This window comes from Rhynchophorus ferrugineus, unplaced genomic scaffold (assembly GCF_030347505.1).
Source record: "Rhynchophorus ferrugineus isolate W39M unplaced genomic scaffold, kcgeb_rfMv2 rfM10, whole genome shotgun sequence".
Taxonomy (NCBI): domain Eukaryota; kingdom Metazoa; phylum Arthropoda; class Insecta; order Coleoptera; family Curculionidae; genus Rhynchophorus; species Rhynchophorus ferrugineus.
The window spans coordinates 4,780,750-4,801,262 of NW_027472589.1; the positions used below are offsets into that span (position 1 = coordinate 4,780,750).

Below are 20,513 nucleotides of genomic sequence, written 5' to 3' on the forward strand. Positions count from 1 at the left end.
GCTGTCTTGATTCCGCCAAGTGTAAAACCGCAAAAGACAACGTGGATCCGACCCGGGCTTCGGAGCGGCATAATTAGCGACGTTCTGGTAGACGACGCACTAGATTGTATTGAGAGAGGGTGGCCGATCCGTGGGGGGCGGGGGCGGTGGAGTCCGCGGTCGGAAACGGACCGGGGGCATATATTATGCGGTTTTCGTTTATTCGCTGGTGTTCTTTAAGTAAATGGTCGAGCAATAGAAGAGGATTTGCCGTATGTAACCATTAATTTCGGGGAAATGGGCAACAAGAAACGTATGTTATTGTCAAGATTAGGGTTATCAGGCGGTAAAGCTTATAGATACTTAATACAAGCAGAAATGTTGAATGCTGAAATGATAATATAAGAATCCTCAATAACATTAAGTGTATTCCATATACAGGGGATGGGCAAAATAATGTGATGAATGACGTCAGAGATGGGAATCTACTCCTCACTTTTCTGGCGATTGTGCTGACCAGGGAAGATATTTGATGATACTCTGACGCCTCTGAAACCAAAACCGAGCTTCTTCCAAATATGTCTAAGTTTAGACGTAGTGAAATGAGCGCCGAAGACGGTGAAAGCAGTGAACGGCCAAAAGAGGTTGTTACAGACGAAAACATTTAAAAATCCACAAAAAGGATTTTGAATGACCGTAAATCGAAATTGAATGAAATGGCAGAATAGATTATCCTTCTGTATCAGCATCATCTTCCTAACAGCGTCGAATAACCAAGTCACCAAGACCGTAACGAAACAAACAAAGCCTCGTCCTTCTTTTAATAAAACGTTAGAACGTCCGTCCTGGATCCGGGTTTCAATCAAGTCGGCATCGGCAAATAAATTAATAAGTGTTAAGTTGGGATCGTGATCTTAATTAAATTAGAGCCGATGGTGTGCGGTGTTTGAGCGTCCGAGCGTTATTTGTCCACACCATCGGGAAGGGACCGGCCCCGGGCCCGGCAGGTCGGACCCGGACTCCCTCCTCCGCCGTCGTAACGTTAATTACGAATGTTTGTTTTGAACGGACGGCCGGGGTACGTACGTGATCCGTTAAAGATACTAATTAAGAGGTCGAAGGAAAATATTGAGAGCGTCCATTAGCACTTCGGTAATTAAAAGCGGACCAGTAAAAATAGAACGGATTCTGGGAAAGGCGACGGTTTCACGACCTGGTGTTTCTGGTGCGAGGAATCGAGGCAGTCGGCGGCGCTCACGTTATTACCGCGAGAAGAACCCTTTAAATTACCATAAACACGCTAAAAGTCTACGACAAAAGGTTAATAAGAAAATATACAGCTTGTGAAAAAACATAGACCCTCAATAACTCTTTTTACAATTGTTTTTGTTGTTTATAATATCTAACTCCAACCGTATATAACAGGGTGCTTCAATAAGGATGTTAAAAAAGAATGAAATGAGGTATGGGTGAGGAGCTAACAAGTCCCACGTAAGGTATTATGTATGAAATATTAAGTAATTGCGTATATTCTAACCGTTTTTCACATAGAAACGTATTTATTGAGAAAAATGAATACGATATATATTAATCAAAACATTTCCCATTACCCTCTACAACTTTTTTCCATTTGTCTGCCAATATGGTGAGATTATGACGAAAGAACGACGTTGGTTTGGTAGCGATACAGTCGTCAATATATTTTCCCACTTCTTCAGCAGGTTCTAACCATGTATAAGCTGGATGTGACATAACTTCCCATAAGTGTTGCTACACTGTATCCTTCAGTAGCTATGCATGAGGATTATTTTGCGTTTGTTACTCACTATTACTGGCTTCTCTTCTGGGAAACATCTACAGTAACGATTTCATTCAGTTTCATCAATCAATTCGTAATACACTACACCTTGCTGAGCCCACCATATGTACAGCAAGACTTTATGACAACGAATATTCTACTTCGATGTTGATATGGATGACTTTCCTAAAATAACCCATGCATTTTTGTCACAATATACCACAGAGCTCTTCTTTGTTGGCCGACAAATAATGAAACCGAGATAGTGACGAGGTTCGCCACTTCTCTCCTTTCGGATCTTTCTCACCGCATGTAAATATCGGGAAACTGCTGGTTCATCAACTGCTAAGCTGTATAAAAGATTACTGAGAGTTGGAGCTGATCACTGACATCAAAATTACCATTTTAAAATCGCTGAAACAATAACAGACAATGAGATATGTTGGAGCAGCACCACCGAAAAGTCTCCAACAGCGTTTGATGATCTTCGACAATGGATTTCTTGAAATCAAACATAGACTAATAAATGTGGAATTTTATTTAGGACATCGTTGCTTATGTTACTAACTTACAATTTGTTTCTAATTTAATATAAAACTAGGTATTTATCTCGGTAGATTCATTAATTTTTACTTAGTCTCTAATAAAATAAAAATTAATAGTACTTTTACGTTCAATACACTTTACCACATAACCACTGAAAAATAGGGGTTTGTCTCTTTTGAGTATGCCTCCTAGTTCTGTGGTATCGAAGATCTGCAGGACTTCGGCGTTAACTTGGCAGTGGAGTCTTTCCTCATGTCTTGTTGCGAATCTCTTAATATCCTCTATTGTATAAGAGATATAGATTATATCCACAGGGCATACACAGTACGTCTCAAGACTTTATTATGAAATACTTGTATTGTGTTGATATTATTGGGTTTAAGTATTTGCTTATTAGGGCCATAAAAGAGCTGAGAGATCTAATCCAAATTGAACAAAATTAAGGCATTCAAGAATACCTAGAAAACTTGATATCAACTGAGGCTACAGACTATTCGTTGTGGAAAGCAACAAAAAAGCTTAGGAGATCCCAGCGGCATAACCCACCTATTAAAACAAGCGAAAATAATTGGGCGAGAAGCAATAAAGAGAAGGCCGACATTTTCTCAAAACACTTAAAAAATGTTTTTAAACCTTTCCAGTCTCAGCTACATAAAGATGACGAAAATAAAATTACTAGCTTTCTAGATTCGCCATTTCAAATGGATTTACCGCACGAGAAATTAACGGTCAAAAAAGTTAAACATACAATAATGAGAGAGATTAATATTAAAAAAGCTCCTGGTTATGACTTAATTACCGGCAAAATTTTAAATGAACTATCAGAAAAGGCTATAAAACTATTAACATATATATTTAATGCTATGCTACGAATTAATTACTTCCCTAGTATCTGGAAAGTAGCTAAAATATTAATGATACTTAAACCAGGAAAAATACCAGAAGATGTGACCTCCTACGGACCTATAAGTTTATTACCAATAATCTCGAAAGTTTTCGAGAAATTATACATAAAAAAACTAAACTATATAATAGAAAAAAGAAAAATTATTCCAGAACATCAGTTTGGCTTTCGCAATAAGCATGGGACTATAGAACAAGTGCATAGACTTGTAAACCAAATAAACGCTGACCTAAATGCCAAAAGATATTGTTCGGCTGCTTTCCTAGATATATCTCAGGCTTTTGACAAAGTATGGCATACGGGCTTGCAGGTTAAACTAAAGAAACTTCTCCCTCATCCGGACTATCAGCTACTAAAATCGTATCTCACTGACAGACATTTTATTGTAAATCAAGGCGATGAACATACCGAATTAAATCCCATATATTCAGGAGTTCCGCAAGGTAGTCTACTGGGTCCAGTACTGTATCTTCTGTATACGGCTGATCTTCCCACCACAAAAATAACTACTGTGGCAACATATGCAGACGATACAGCAATCTTAGCATCCCATGAAGATCCAGTTACAGCATCAATAAACCTACAAACCCACCTGGAGCAAATACAATTATGGTTGAAGACATGGCGCATTAAAGCCAATGAATCAAAATCCACGCATATAACGTTTACCCTGCGTAGAAGAACATGTCCACCAGTAAATATCAATCATCGTCAACTTCCCCAAGCAGAGCATGTTAAATATCTTGGTATGCATTTAGATCGACGCCTAACCTGGAAGAAGCACATACTCTCTAAACGGAAACAACTAGGACTAAAATTATATCAAATGTATTGGCTCATTGGGCGCAAATCCAAGTTATCATTAGATAACAAGGTATTGCTGTATGAGTCTATACTCAAGCCCATTTGGACATATGGAATTCAACTATGGGATACCGCTAGCAAATCTAATATATCCATCATTCAACGGTTCCAAAATAAGGTGTTGCGTGCCATTGTTGATGCTCCGTACTATATTTCAAATAAAGTGATACAACGCGATATTCCTCTAGAACCTATAACGAGTGTAATCCAACGTGTTTGTGTGAAGTACTTCGAAAGAGTGTCAGTGCATCCCAATGTACTCGCTAATCAGCTAAATATGCGATGTGATAGTGAAGTGCGTAGACTAAAACGTTTAACACCACCTGATCTGATTACTGGACATATGTAGAGTTTAGAATAAGCATTAGAATAAGACTAATTAATTAAGATAATATTTTATACAGAAGATTGCTTAATGAAGTGATTTTCTACATGCCATGTACATATAATATAAACAGAAGAAATACTTATTGCCAATAGGGCAGATTGTGGACTCACGAAGAGTAATAAAAAAAAAGTATTTGCTTCTGTAGCAGAAACTTACTACGTATGGATACACTTTTTATACATATATTAGAGTATATATTAAATCCAACGTCAACGAAGTTTTGCATCAAGATCCATCCCAAGGTACTTAGCATTGTTACTATATAAAACAATAATATTATTCATGTTTATTGGTATGTGAACAGTTTGGTCGTAGCTGAATTCAATATGCACTCGTTTACTCTAGTTGATTTTTATTTTCCATATCCGGGATCTCTTATTTATATTATTACTTTCTTGTTGCAGCATTGCTTCTTCGTACTACTGTTTCTAATAGCAGGTATTAGTGTCAGCACCAAATTAAACCATAGTAGCGTTTTCTATTTTGTATATCACCTGTATAGAGTAGGTAAAGAACAGGACCCAAGACACTGCCTTGCGGTAAAGTTGCTCTTATTTCTTTTATTATTGAGTAAGCCTCATTGTCCTCTGGTTTAACACGAAACATTCTGGTTGATATGTAGGAGTTTGAGAGTTCAACGTATTGCATTGGTAACATTTTATGGAGTTTAGACACGGGTCCCTTATGCCAGATTTTGTTCGGCTTGAACAAATATTTTATCTTCGTCGGCTTTTAAATAATGTCTGATTCTGTGTACCCGGTACCTTTCTGAATATTTGCTCATAAAACCAAACTGATGACTTATATATTTTCTATCCATAATTGTCTTTAACCTTTTTAACACGAGTTTATCAAACACTTTAGTCATTACTTTAGTCATGTTTCAATCGGCATACTGCATTAATCAGCTTGATCGGTTTTACAATTGCCTTCCTTGGAAGATCTATCAGCAGTTTTCCAGTTATCAAGTCATAACCTATTACTTTTTTAGACTAATGTAATTTTTTATCCATAATTAGGATACTTCTTCTGGTACAACAAATTTAATTGAAAGGTTTTCAGACTCATCGGTGGGTAGATTATGTTCAAGGTCATCTGATTTGAAGCTTTTTGGAATTAAATTATATTTAAAACCCTCGGTGTAGTTTTACTTTCCGTAAAATAAAATACTTTTTAGAGCAACAGATGTTATTGTTTTAAACCCTTCACATTTCATAATTTATATAGCCTAGAGTCGATTTTCTAATCTGAAGACGAATCTGACACACAGCCGACAGGAAAAAATAGCCGTTAAACTGTTTAAAGTGTCATTAAATAAACAAGTGTAATTATCACGCTCGACGATACCCATATTTTCGAGTCGCTGATTGCTCGCCACTAATCCCTATTTAGATGTAATCTTCAGATAATCTTAATGTTTTAAGTGAGTTAACACCGGAGCCGGGTTCGCGATGGCACACTCGGTTAACGCTAATGAACATCGAGGAGGAGGAGGAGGAGGAGGTTCAGTGGCGGGACGAGGGGGAGAGAGAGAACGCATCCACGGCTAATTATTTTTACATAAATTTTCTCGGGTCCACGAGCCGGTGCGAGATCTTATCTGGTCGGCGTTCAGGTGGAGCAACGGGCAATTTAGATAAATTAAGATAGTTCCATAGGATGATGGTTAAGCGTCCGTTACCGGGCGTCCGTAATTGTACGCAAATTAACCGGCTCAATTAAAGTTGTGTTGACGGCGGCGTGAATCAGACCGGAAAATTCGGAATAAACGTTTCGACGTGATGGTACAAATGTTTCGTTGTGTCTGTGGGTTTTTTTTTCTCCCCAGTTATCTCGGTTGTGTTATCACGTCAATTTTTAGAAAGAAAAAACCTAATACCAACACGCCAGTTTGGGTTTATTAATAAGCATTTAACAATTAACCAGGTCCACAGAAGATGTTATTGAAAAAGCCTACGAAAGTAAAAAATAAGAAGCTTATTCTACAGTAAAATAAGCTAAAGCAGACGTACCACAAGGAAATGTACTGGGAACAATGCTTTATCTACACTACACTTGTGATATGTCACAGATGGAGAATATTATAATTGCTACATGTGCTGATGATAATGCGATTATAGCTGTAGGAAATAAAAATTAACAAAAGTAAATCTGCGCATGTGCAGTTCACCTAAAATCAGAGCATACAAGCACCAATAACATTAAGTAATACTACCATTCCATATAGCAACAAAGATAAACATCTCGGAATGAATCTGGATGCAAAACTTCGCTGGAAAGAACATATAAAGAAGAAACAAAAAAGAACTGGAACTGAAATATAGGAAAATGTACTGGCTAGTTGGAAGAAAATCACAATTATCACTTCATAATAAATTGAAACCTATATGGACACATGGAGTTCAATTATGGGGATGTTCTGCAAAGAGTAACATAAACAAAACCCAATTTTCAGAACAAAGTCCTGAGAAGAAGGACTGACTGCCTACATCGAAACCTTCAGATACCCACTGTCAGTCAAGAAATCAAGAAAATTACAAGGGGGCATGAGGAAAAACTCCATTTTCATGAGAATATTGAAGTATTGCAATTGTATTTGGATACCACCAGAGCGGGTCACAGACTCAAAAGAATCAAACCATCTGATCATGTGTAGTATTGTGTAGTGAGGTGCATATAATAAAAAAATACAGTATAAACATTATTTCACCAGACATTGAGATAGAGCCGATCGGTCCTCCTGGTTATATAAGGATGGAGCTTGACCTATAAAAACCCCGACACAGATACTCGACGGTCTCTCATCGCCTTCAGACACAGGCCCATAAGCCTGCTTAGTTCAATGTCCAGACTTCTGAACGAACGATTCTGTTTGCACTCAACCGCTTCACTGAGCAGAACTATATGATACCAGACGAACAATACGGGTTCAGAGCCAAACATTCATGTGCACATCAGATCACTAGATAGGCCACAGAAATTCACTTCGCCACGAAGAAAAACACAAGTTCTGTGAGGTTTTTTAGACCTAATAAAAGCGTTCGACAAAGTTTGGTACGACGGCCTAGTACACAAAGCCATCGAGGCAGGTTTACTCGAACAGATGATAATTTTACTGCGTTCCTTTACGTCGGACAGGTCCTTCCAATTAAAGATCGGTAATACACTCTTCAGTACTAAATCACTCAAAGCAGGAGTCCCCCAAGATTCCCCATTAGCCTCAACGTTATTCAACTTCTTTATGTCAGATATTCCAATGAAAAAAGATGTTGAAACTGCCCAATACGCGGATGATACAGCTTTCCTCGCCAGTTCTCTTTCTGTAAATGCCGTTCAGCGGAATTTACAGAAACTTCTTACAGGAACTTCAAATTCAATTAAATGTCACTCAATTACGTGGCGACGAAAAGCCACATACCTCGGCCTCATCTTTGACCGTAGATTCCTATGGACATCACAGATAAATAAAGCAATGTCCAAAGGCTACGGTGTCACCACAGTGCTTAACCCTCTTATCTGCAGAAAGATATGAAGCACTGTTAAGCACATCAAAGTAGTACTGCTTCTATCCAAATTTCCATGCTATACGTACATATGTGTAGAATAGCTTGCTAAGTTTTCGTGACTATAAATTCCACTGGTCTACGGTGTGACTGTGTCAGTTCACAAAAACATTATTCCCTCATACCCTTAACTACAATGCTTGTGAGTATGTATACATGTCTCATTTATCACACCATTCATTATAACATAAACACAACCTCTCGTTCTTTAGTATAGTTTACTATAATACGTTTTACTGCTTACCCCGTTTAATAAAGTTTTTGTTGTAAATTATGTAAGAGTCACTTTGAACATCTTTAAACCAACAATTCACCAAACTGTGAATGGTTATGGAATATTAACTCTGTTTTTATGATCTTCATCTTCATTGTATACATGAAAAAGAAACAACTGTATTTTTAAATAATCAGTGTTATCGAAATAACAGTATATAGAACTACAGGAAGAAAAATACGTAGAACTAATGCTATACTAAAAAATAAAATAACATTTTTACAATTATTTAAGTACAATCCTGTTCCTCACTACAACTTCCCAAATCCTCAGAAATCATATTCACGTGACTGCAGAGAAACTGTAACTTTCTGTTCATATTTGCTCTTAAAGTTTTGAAGCTTGTCAATTTTGTTTGCACAATATCTTTATAATTTGTTCCTTTATAACTATGTAAAAGCTTTTCGATCACCAATGTAGAGCCTCCTCAAGCTTCGCTTCAACATTTCAGTCACTACTATAAAGTTTTAACTTTTCCATACTGCGTTTAAGATATGTCATACAAATGTATTTAAAACATTATCATTTCTTATCCAGAGCTTCTATTGAAAACTTTCATCATATTTAACTTGCTTTTACCTACTTTCCTACTTCCTTATACTCCAGTAACAATAAAAAAATTATCTGGAAATTTTTTGCCATAGTTTATATATAATTATATAGTATATATATATAAATGTAAGAAGAATCTAATATCAAATGAAACATCAAGTTTTAGTCGTTCCCAAATCGAATTTGCTTCCAATCCTCGTCGACGATTGACGTTATGAAAACGTCTAATGACGAGCCAGACCTGAATTATTGCAGTAATTTACTTGCGGCGCGAAGAGCTCCGTCCCACGGGAATCCGTGTGACTTACTAATCAATGAACGCCTTGATTATTTAGCCTGTGTGCTCCTAAATTTGCACTAACTCGATCACAAATCCGTTTATATATGTAATCAGGTTTACGTCTCGACAATCTGCAGCCATTCTGATTGAAATTAGTTCACGTCATAAGTTTTGAAAAGTTTTTTACGCTAATAATTTCAGCTCAGATATCAATTTAAGGACTGTACAAATTGCCTAGCAAGTAAGATAATGTTAAAGAAGTAAGATTAAGTTAACGATGAGAAGATAAATAATCATGAAGTAACATGTACTAGAAATACCTACAAGAAGGTAGTCATCCAGCGTAATATTTAAATGCATTAAACTAATTAATATTAAGTTATCTTTTGTAAAAAAAAGCCTCAACTAAACTCGGTTTTGAAGATTTTACACGACTTGTACCAATCCAACGTTAGCTACGACTTCTCCCAGTCTTTCAAGATCATCTAAAAATGGAATTGAATTTTTTTGTGTAGTCGGATGGAGCACTCTCTGGTTAATATAGCAGGTAAGTTAGTGGTGTCTGTTTAATCAATTCCCTTGTCAAAAGGTTATTGAGTCGCAAAATAACTTTGCAAAATCAATGTTATTGAAGGCTATCCATTGAAGCATAGACCAATGCATCAGATCTTTTGTGTAATACGAGCAAAGACGTTTTATATATACAAGTCTTCTGACTGAAACTGTGCGGTGATAGAGCAATTTCAATATGTCAAAGCCAAACTGAACCAAAACTCAGAGTTAATGCAGTAACATTGCAACGTTTTGACGTCTCAAATTTAGATGACGTATGTACAAAATAACTCTGAATAGACTATATATATATATATATATATATATATATATATATATATATATATATATATATATATATATCTCATTTATACGATATATCTTTTATATTAGCCAATGCCAAAAGATATTGTTCGGCTGCTTTCCTAGACATATCTCAGGCTTTTGACAAAGAATGGCATACAGGCTTGCAGGTTAAACTAAAGAAACTTCTCCCTCATCCGGACTATCAGCTACTAAAATCGTATCTCACTGACAGACATTTTATTGTAAATCAAGGCGATGAACATACCGAACTAAATCCCATATATTCAGGAGTTCCGCAAGGTAGTGTACTGGGTCCAGTACTGTATCTTCTGTATACGGCTGATCTGCCCACCACAAAAATAACTACTGTGGCAACATATGCAGACGATACAGCAATCTTAGCATCCCATGAAGATCCAATCACAGCATCAATAAACCTACAAACCCACCTGGAGCAAATACAAATATGGTTGATGACATGGCGCTTTAAAGCTAATGAATCAAAATCCACGCACATAACGTTTACCCTGCGTAGAAGAACATGTCCACCAGTGAATATCAATCATCGTCAACTCCCCCAAGCAGAGCATGTTAAATATCTTGGTATGCATTTAGATCGACGCCTAACCTGGAAGAAGCACATACTCTCTAAACGGAAACAACTGGGACTAAAATTATATCAAATGTATTGGCTCATTGGGCGCAAATCCAAGTTATCATTAGATAACAAGGTATTGCTGTACGAGTCTAGACTCAAGCCCATTTGGACATTTGGAATTCAACTATGGGGTACCGCTAGCAAATCTAATATATCCATCATTCAACGGTTCCAAAATAAGGGGTTGCGTGCCATTGTTGATGCTCCGTACTATATTTCAAATAAAGTGATACAATGCGATATTCCTCTAGAACCTATAACGAGTGTAATTCAACGTGTTTGTACGAAGTACTTCGAAAGAGTGTCAGTGCATCCCAATGTACTCGCTAATGAGCTAAATAAGCGACGTGATAGTGAAGTGCGTAGACTAAAACGTTTAACACCACCTGATCTGATTACTGGACATATGTAGAGTTTAGAATAAGCATTAGAATAAGACTAATTAATTAAGATAATATTTTATACAGAAGATTGCTTAATGAAATGATTTTCTACATGCCATGTATATATAATATAGACAGAAGAAATACTTATTGCCAATAGGGCAGATTGTGGACTCACGAAGAGTAATAAAAAAATATATTAGCCAAATTTAAGTACAAATATGGATAATAATGACTTGAATGCTCTGGATAGCTTCTCAACTATTTCACACTTTAATTTATTAGATTAGTACACGTGCTTGCATGTATTTTGATCTTGTTTCCATATTAAAAATATATTTATTGAGAAAAATGGCACAGAACACATACAAAAGATTTACCAACAGTTTCTACAACTTATTCCAATTTTTTTGGAATCATGGTGATACCGTGCCGAAAGAACGATGTCGGATGATTTTCACACTTCTTCAGGGTTTCGAAACAGTGTGACGGCTAAGCCCATACCTCATCGATCTGAGCAGGTGGGAATCAGAAAGCTCTATGTGTGCAATGGTTTGGCGACTGTTACTAGCTATTTCTTGTCTGTTTTTAAACAACATGTAGTTCAATTTGTTCAATTGACGTCACTAGATATCTGCCTAATTATTTCATTCAGCAGTGCGTAATACACTACACCATGCTGATTCCAACATATGTACAGACTTTACATGGCCATGAATATTCCACTTTTCCCTCTATGGTTCTTCAGGATTAATCTATGGCTCTTGCACTTGGGAGTGGTCGGAGTAGTATAAAATACCACAAAGAAACTCCAACTCTTTGCCTGGCAAGCAATGGAGACGCGATGTTTTCGGATCTCTCTCACTGAATATAAACATCTGGAAATAGTAGGCTCATCAAGTACTAAGCTGTTTTTGAAAATTTGAGCTGAGTTTTCGTCCAACAGTTCATGAAATTCACTGTCTACGAACTTTTCGATTCTCCAAACCGTTTTTTGGTATTGACATCAAGATCGCCATTTGAAATCGTTGAATCCAAGGAAAACCAACCATCGTGAGTTTCGAAAAGTGTTTGACGGGCTTCGACAGCAGGTTTTGTGGAATGAAACAACACATTTTGGACGTCCCATGATTATAACATATCAATTGAAAAGTCCCCGGCCTACAATAGTAAAACACAATTTTTGGGCAAAATAGTTTTATTTATTTAACATAATTCCCTTCAAGGGTGATACACTGATTATAGCGGCCCCCCAACTTTTCGATACCATTTTTGTAGTACGATTTGTTCTTTGCTTATTGCCTGTGCATATCGACACAAAAACTCTCGTCGTTCTTTTTGGTCAAAAGTGAGCTCGCGCGGCACCCACTTTGCACAGAGCTTTGTCATACCCAAATATTCGTGAATGATATGATGTACAGGTTCAGTTGACATCTTTAGAGAGTCTTCTATTTCATTCAGTTTCAATTTACGGTCATTCAAAATCATTTTGCGGATTTTTTAAATGTTTTCCTCGGTAACAAACTCTTTTGGACGTCCACTGCGTTCATCGTCCTCGGTGCTCATTTCGCCACATCTAAACTTAACAATAAAAAAGTTGCTTCACACAAAATGCTGTAATTCACAAACTGATGATCCGACAGCTGTCAAGTTTATACATGCATCTTTTGAGGGTTAGGGCTAACTGAAAAACATATGGATTTAATTATAGTAACGCCATCTATGTGTGAGGTCGGGCAACTCAATAATACTATGTGGAGAAATATCAGAACCATCGAATTTAACGGTTATGCTAGGTTGTTTATATTATATCAAAATATTTGCAAGCACCTAACATAATTGAAGTAGTTTATTTGATTGGTTGATGGACTAGTTATGATATCTAAGAAATGTTGAATATCATAAAGTTTTCTTGGCGACAACACAAACCTTGGTGGATTCAAGCAATTACAGTTCGTAGGTCCTTCCAAGTCTCCCTCGCTAGCACGAAAACAATGACACGAAGGAGCCAGAATCACTCACGGAAATAGAACGACCGCGTCAATCCAAATTCGGTCGAACGAACCGGGTCGCACCACACCACACCAGGTCAACTGTCACACCTCACCATCATCACCGCGACGACGACGAAGTGGCCGATCGTGGCACCTGACCCACCTCAACCAGATCCTTCTGAAGCCGCCGGTGCGGACGAAGCTAGCAGGCAGGCAAACAAGCACGCGGGCCCCCGATACCAAGAGCAGCAGCGGCGACGACAAACGAGGAAAAAGTAACGCGTTTCCGATATCGAGCAACGCTCCGCCGCTAATTTGTTTGTTATCGGTATTTCGGGTGAAAAATCGTCGGCTTTTAGAGCCGGTCCCGCGAAATTGATCGGCAAACGACCGACACTGTTTATAAATATCGCTTCGATTGTGGAAAGCCGCACGATATAATGCGATTTTACATTAAATATTTCAGTAACTGGCGTTCAGTTAATTCGGTGTCTAAAATTACGCTCGCTAGACCCCCACCCACCCCCACAATTCACTCACTTTTCGGGATATTCGCGATCGGTGCACAGGTTCGGACTGCGATTCGTTTTCGTTTAATGTTGGACGACATCCCCAGCGAGCCACTATCGATGTGTCGTATATTTCATAGCGCTGTGAATATTTGTCCTTAAAAATTTATTATATCTCGCATAAAAGGATTATTATAGACCACGAAAATGGACCAATCTTACTTTGTCTATGCGGTAGTATGTTAATGGAAAATTTTATTTATGTTCCTGAGTCCCTTGATGTGCTCTGTCGATGAATGGATCATTTGGAGTGGATGATTGGGTTGGAAATGTTAATATATGTGTAAGTTATGAAATGTGAAAGGATTTAAAATGCAAACACTATTAATTTACTTCAAAATACTCTTTTATTTTAAGGAAAGAAGAGTCGACCTTTTTTTCTTTATTTTTTAAAACACAGGCACTTGAAAAAGTAGTGTAATGCGTAGCTAGTGATAAACTGTCACGTGATGTAATACCTTCCTCCTAAAGAAACGGCCACAATGAGGTATAACCATAACAAACTTACACCATTTCGTGATAAAAAAGGTATTTCGATATTAATAAGAAAAGAACTATAAAGAATGTTAACGAAATTTAAAAATGTATGTATACAATTTAACGGATATGAAATAAACACAACTGGTACATAAATCAGTCTCTACCTCTTCAGTTAACTGATTTAAAATGTACTATCTTTTTTCTCTAAATGCTTTTTTAAAGACTTGACCAGAATGGAACCTTATAGAAGATGTACATTCATTGAATCAACTGAAATTAATTCTGCAACTGTGTATGTATCTAAAAAAAAGTCTCTTTTTGTACCGAAAATACTTTTCAACTATTTGAATGAATATCAGTCTATTCGGTCTAGGAGAAAAGAATTCTAACATATAGAGCTTTGACTCCGAACTATATTAAATTATCAACAACGTTGACACCATACAAAATACTGACGGATTTACGACCGTCAAAACTAGCGAAAAAATAACCGAATAATTCATTTTTAATTCGGCCTAATATAAACCAACAAGAAATAAATGTCATCCGTCATCCAAAATCTCACCTCATCATAAAAATATGTATCGGCCCAGAAAAACTTAATTAAAATTAGAAACATATTATTAGATATATGGCAGAGACGCACACACACACAGACAGACACGCAGGAAAAAAGCCCGAACAGATGTAGATCCTTTTCGCCAACAAAAAAAAACTCTCTTATACTTCGATGTATCTAATTTGATTTATTTTTAAAACCAATGATATACAAAATAGTCGGGATGACAAGTCCCCGCGAGTTATAAACCTATTAATTTTTCGAATTATCGCGGATTTGTCGACCGGCTAATTTTAAAATTTTATCGGGCGATGCGTGTTCCTGGCTATAAGGGGCTTGTGCTGATGTTGCCGATGTAAATTATTTTACGCCTCTGGCTCTCGTAAAAACGCTTTTAATTGTACGAGATTCGTTCGATTTGGATCGAATTTTCTCTCAGTGTTCTGTCTGGTATGTTTTCTAATCTCGTTTCTGCGGTTACGCGAAGATACAATGACAGCTATGACCACTATGTCTTCCATCGCAAGTTTAGGTGGAATACCCAGATTCAAAGGTCCCTCCATCAAGGTCAAGGTATTGTTAATTTGCTGTTCCCGCTTATCAACCGGGCCAGCAGGCCTCCTCTCTCAATAAAATCCCTCCTGTACAAGATGCTGGTTCGATCAGTCGTTCTATACGGTTCCAGTGTCCATCTAAACTACGTCTCGCCTAGCCAGGTGGAACACCTTCAAGTCTTTCTAAACAAAATTCTCAGGAGAATAATCAATGCCCCCCAAGTTCACGATTTTATATCTGAGCTCTACTCGAGATATTCCTCCTCTCTTCGTCTATCAGACAATAGATGTATTACCGCACTGACCGATATTTTAGGCCAATAACTCATTCGGCTTTTCGTGGCCTTATTCTAACTTATTCTATCACAGCCGACACTAGCCCGTAGTGCTCTAACTCCAAATTGTCTCGACCTTCTCCGGCGAGCGATTAACTCATGTACCGCAAGCTGCATGGTGTGATAACGACGCTATGTCCTTGCCTGGCCCTTGTGCCTCTTACGGTGTTACCGGTTACGGGCACTATCCTTACTAACAGTAAGAAGTATCAGTTAGGGTCATTGGATCAGCTGATAGGGTAGGGTTTAGTGGGGCCTAGAGGCAGTCTCCACATAACTAGTCCAAGTAGCTTATTCCTGCGGGTCTCCCCGACCATTCCCCTTCCCGGTTTCAGGGCAAAAAAAGACGGCTCTGACAACATCCTTTGATAGAAATCGTTGTCACTGTGGCACATTTAATTTTGCCGGCCCTACTGATCTCCGCTCTCTCTCTGATCTTTATCTGTTCACACTAGGGTACTAGTACCCTAGCACTGTAATTACTTTTTTATCGATGCAATTATAACTTGTGATTTGTACTCTATCCTCCATATTACAGTCCATTAATCCGATATTAGCTTAAATTATAAAACAAATACATTCAAATGTGCATATTTGCCGTACTTTTTTTGTGCTAAACCCTGTGTGTGTCAGGTGACAACACTAACAAGGCATAGGTACATAAATTGTTTTGTAACGCGTGCAGGACAAAGCTGTACAAGTGATCGCTTGATGAAAAATAACAGGTCAATTGAAAAGTCCCCGGCCTGACACATAGATGGCGATATTAGAATTAAATCCATATGTCTTAGCTAACCCTTACCCTCAAAAGATGCGTGTATAAATTTGACAGTTGTCGGATCATTAGTTTGTGAATTATTGCATTTTGAGTGAAGCTTTTGTCCTCCAAGCAAGAACACTTGTTATTGAACAAAAAATTGACAAGGAATTTGGCGTGTTGATAAAATATTGATTATTTAAGGGACAAAAATACAGTTGAAGCAAAAACTTGCCTTGATGCCGAGTTTCCGGATAGTGCCCCAGGAAAATTAACCATCAAGGATTGGTATGCTAAGTTTAGACGTGGTGAAATGAGCACCGAAGACGGTGAAAGCAGCGGGTGTCCAAAAGGGTTGTTACCGAAGAAAACTTTTAAAAAATCCACAAAATGATTTTGAGTGACCGTAATTTGAAATTGAATGAAATAGCAGACACTCTAAAGATATCAACTGAACGTGTACATTATATCATTCACGAATATTTGAGCATGAAAACAACGACGAGTTGATGATTCGGAGCACTGTTTGAAGATGATCAAGCATAATAAACCCGAGTTGTTGCGTCGATATGTGACAATGGATGAAACATTGCTCCATCATTTTACTCCGAAGTCCAATCGACAGTCATCCGAGTGGACTGCACACGATGAATCCGCTCCAAAGCGGGGGAAAACGTAACAGTCGGCTGGCAAGGTTATGGCGTCTGTATTTCGGGATGCGCATACAATAATTTTCTTTGACTACCTTGAAAAAGGAAGGACCATCAACAGCGACTATTACATAGCGTCATTGGATCCTTTGAAGGACGAAATCGCCGAAAAACGGCCGCATTTGAAGAAAAAGAAAGTGCTGCTTTACCAAGACAATGCATCGTATCAAAAATCCACGAATTGGGTTTCAAATTGCTTCCTCATCTACCATATTCTCCACCACCATGTTCTCAGATCTCAAAAGAATGCTCGCTGGGAAGAAATTTTCGTCGAATGAAAAGGTGATCGCCGAAAGTGAGGCCTATCTTTAAGCAAAATACAAATCGTACTACAAAAATGATATCGAAAAGCTGAAGGGTCGATATGATCAGCGCATCATCCTTGAAGGGAATTATGTTGAATAAAAAAAAATAATTTTGCCAAAAAAATGTTTCTTACTATGGTAGGCCATAAGTAATTAAAACCAATAATTTAAACCAATAGGCTTTAATTAAGCCCCATAAGATCTTACGCGGTCCCGGAACCATATAGCCTCACCGTCTTACCTCCGATGGCAACGGAGCGCGTCCGTCCATTCTCGAAACGGAGCCCCTGAAAAAATCAGACCGTACCACCCATTCCGGTAATTACGTGCTTAAAAGTCGCTAATTCGTCAGACGCCCCTCCCCGCCGCCCGGGGGTACGGTCGGTTGCTCCGGTTGCCGTTAACCGTCATTCACGGCCGTGCAATTAGCGGTCGTGGGTGCAATTAGAATTGGCCAGCCGTTTCAGCGATCTAATTATTTCCGAAGTTCAGCTCCACGACATTAAAACGTATCGTACCTTCGCCTGTTATTAAACGACGGGTGGACGCATTAGACGGGGGGCGGCGGAGGAGGAGGGGGTTGGCGCGACGGTAGAGTCGCGCGGAGCTGGCAAGAGACCCGCGGAAATGGCCGGGTATCGGTCTATTTGCACGGAAACGACTGTTTATGGTCAGTTGGACCGACTTTTTTTCTTGTTGTTTAATGAAACTGAGTAATAGTCGAGCTGTAGTAGACGCAGGCAGGTAGGTTCGTTGACTCGGAATCGTCAACAATAATGAATGACGTCGTTCTGATGACTGGACTAATGCTAGAACTTAACAATGGCGTTTTCTTGGGAAACGTCTCCGAAGAGCGTTCAGCAAGACCATTCAAGGTGGTTTTAATTGGCGAGCTCGAGGAGAATCCGCTTATAATTTATACAAGGAGAGAAAAGTTTTTGTTTTATGAATCTCTCAGAACGTCAACAATCTGCCCGTGGGGGCAATAAGTATTATTGTATTATTTCCGTTATATAATATAACCATCCTGACATGTAGAAGATCACTTCAGTAAGTGACCTACTGTACAACTTATAATGCAAATATTATTTTAAAGTCTACTCTAACTTATTCTAAAGACTATTCTAACTTATTCTAAAGATTGTTAAATCTCACTCTATGTGTATTAATCAGTTCGTATGGTAGTTTGCGTTTGAGACCACGCACTTCACTGTCATTGAGCACATTTAACTGTTTGGCGAGTGCTTTGGGATGCACTAATAGTCTTTCAGAGTACTTCGCACTAGTACTTCGAATCACACTAGTTATGGGTTCTAAGGGGATATCGCGTTGAATCACACATTATTCTGGAACCTCTGGAGGATAGCTATGTTAGATTTGGGCCGTAGTACCCGAATTGCTATTAGTACTGCTAGTAGTACCCGAAGAAAAGTATTTAAGTTTGATTTAATCTGGATTTAACCATTCAGCAATCAACGCATTTTAAAGGACAAAGTTATAGAATACAAACTAGTAGTCAAGTAATATTACAATCTACTCCAAGTAGAGATCAATTATCCAAATCGATTTAATTTTTTATGATATACATTCTTGAGACCATGTCGCAGATTTTCTTCTTTAACCTACGCTACTACTGAGAATAATTTTAGTAATAATTGCCTTATTCCACACCTTTATGGAGAAACGAATACTTCGGGTTTTTTTTCAACACCTATGACTATTACCATATATAGGAATAGCTATACTTCTTTAATCGAATAAAAGCTACCAGGTAGCTACTAGTTTTCAGTATTTAGAGATTTAATGTAATGTTTTTTACGTATACTAAAGATAAGGTATTTTCCTTTTTCAAACCTTTCAACTGTAACGTATATTCTTATAAGATTCTGCAATGTTCTTGGCATAGTTGCAGGATATGACAGTTGCTGTGCATTCTAAGCTAGTGGCAATCTTTACTGCATGTAAAACTATAGCATATATCCCCAAATTGTTTCCTTGTCCATTGCAAGTTTTTGCTGCAATTTCCCTTCAAATAATCGCAACTTAATGAACATTACGTGGATTATAAAGAATCATTTCGATTTTCAATTATACAATCAATATAATCATACGTTTTGCTGCCATTCCAGGTCATATTATTTCAAATTAATGAAAGTTGCAGTGCGTATAAAGAGTCTTGGTCATAGTCGAAAGTCATAGTATGTTGTACATATAATACAACCAATAGTTTCCAAGATATACAATGAAAGGAAGGAGCATTATCTTACACATAGGTTTATTTCAGTTTATGTCAGATATCTTAAAAACTATAAATTCTAAAGCAATATAAATGGATTTTTGTTTATTTCAGACTAAATTACAACATATCTTAAGAGTTTTATCCTCATCCGAGACATTAAACATGTTGACACATTTCCCATATATATAGTCATGAAAATTGGCGATTTTTTATCGTTTTCATAGTTTTTGCAGCCATTCCAGTTAAAATTATTTCTAGATTATGAAAATTGCAGTAGTTATAAAGAATTTTGTGGCGAGTGGAATTGTAGTATAGTGAATTTTATATAATCATGAGTATATATATATATATATATATATATATATATATATATATATATATATATATATATATATATATATATATTGAAAGTTCTCTCTCTATCCGAAAGACACAAATCTTAAGATCGTTTTCTATGTTTTCGTTAACGTCAAAACAATGGTAGGTTAATGAGAATTACAAGGACTCAACAGATATATGATAACAATGATAACGTTCGGTGAAACGGCGGAATTTTCTTCAGGAAGTCCAGCGACGGCGCGCTACCGACGGACGAACCTTTGCGACGATGTGAATTTTTATAAGCGGTTTCCTTTCGAATTTCCAGCGCGAAAACGCTTGAAAAGCGCGACGCGACCCATGAATATTAAACGCCCGATGAGCGATATGCTAAAAAGCGGCTTAATCGCGCTAATCAAGCGACGGCAGGACGTTTTCCAGGAGGGCCGCGCGAGGGAGAGCCAGACGAGGACGGGACAGCAATGGTCGGTTCTCGGAACGTTACGTCACCGACGGCACTAATATTTAATGCTGAAAACAATCAGGGGAATCGGCCTGTTTCCCGGAAAAACGGCGGGGGCGAAAATTGTCCCTGAAAAAATCAATCAATTTGTGCTGATATTTCTTTATGTGTGTCTGGCGAATG

The 20,513-nt window shown here is 37.8% G+C and overlaps 1 protein-coding gene across 3 annotated transcripts in view; it reads right to left on the reverse strand.

Moving 5' to 3' along the window:
• zfh2 (Zn finger homeodomain 2) overlaps positions 1 to 13,112 on the reverse strand; it is a 370,513-nt gene extending 357,401 nt beyond the window's left edge. For 2 of the 3 annotated variants that reach the window (XM_076415462.1, XM_076415460.1), the window contains exon 1: positions 12,977 to 13,091. The gene's annotated coding sequence lies outside the window, so the exon portion shown is untranslated. Of the gene's footprint in view, positions 1 to 12,976 lie in introns of all 3 variants that reach the window. The other variant, XM_076415461.1, reaches the window with a different exon arrangement.
• Positions 13,113 to 20,513: the final 7,401 nt, after the last annotated feature.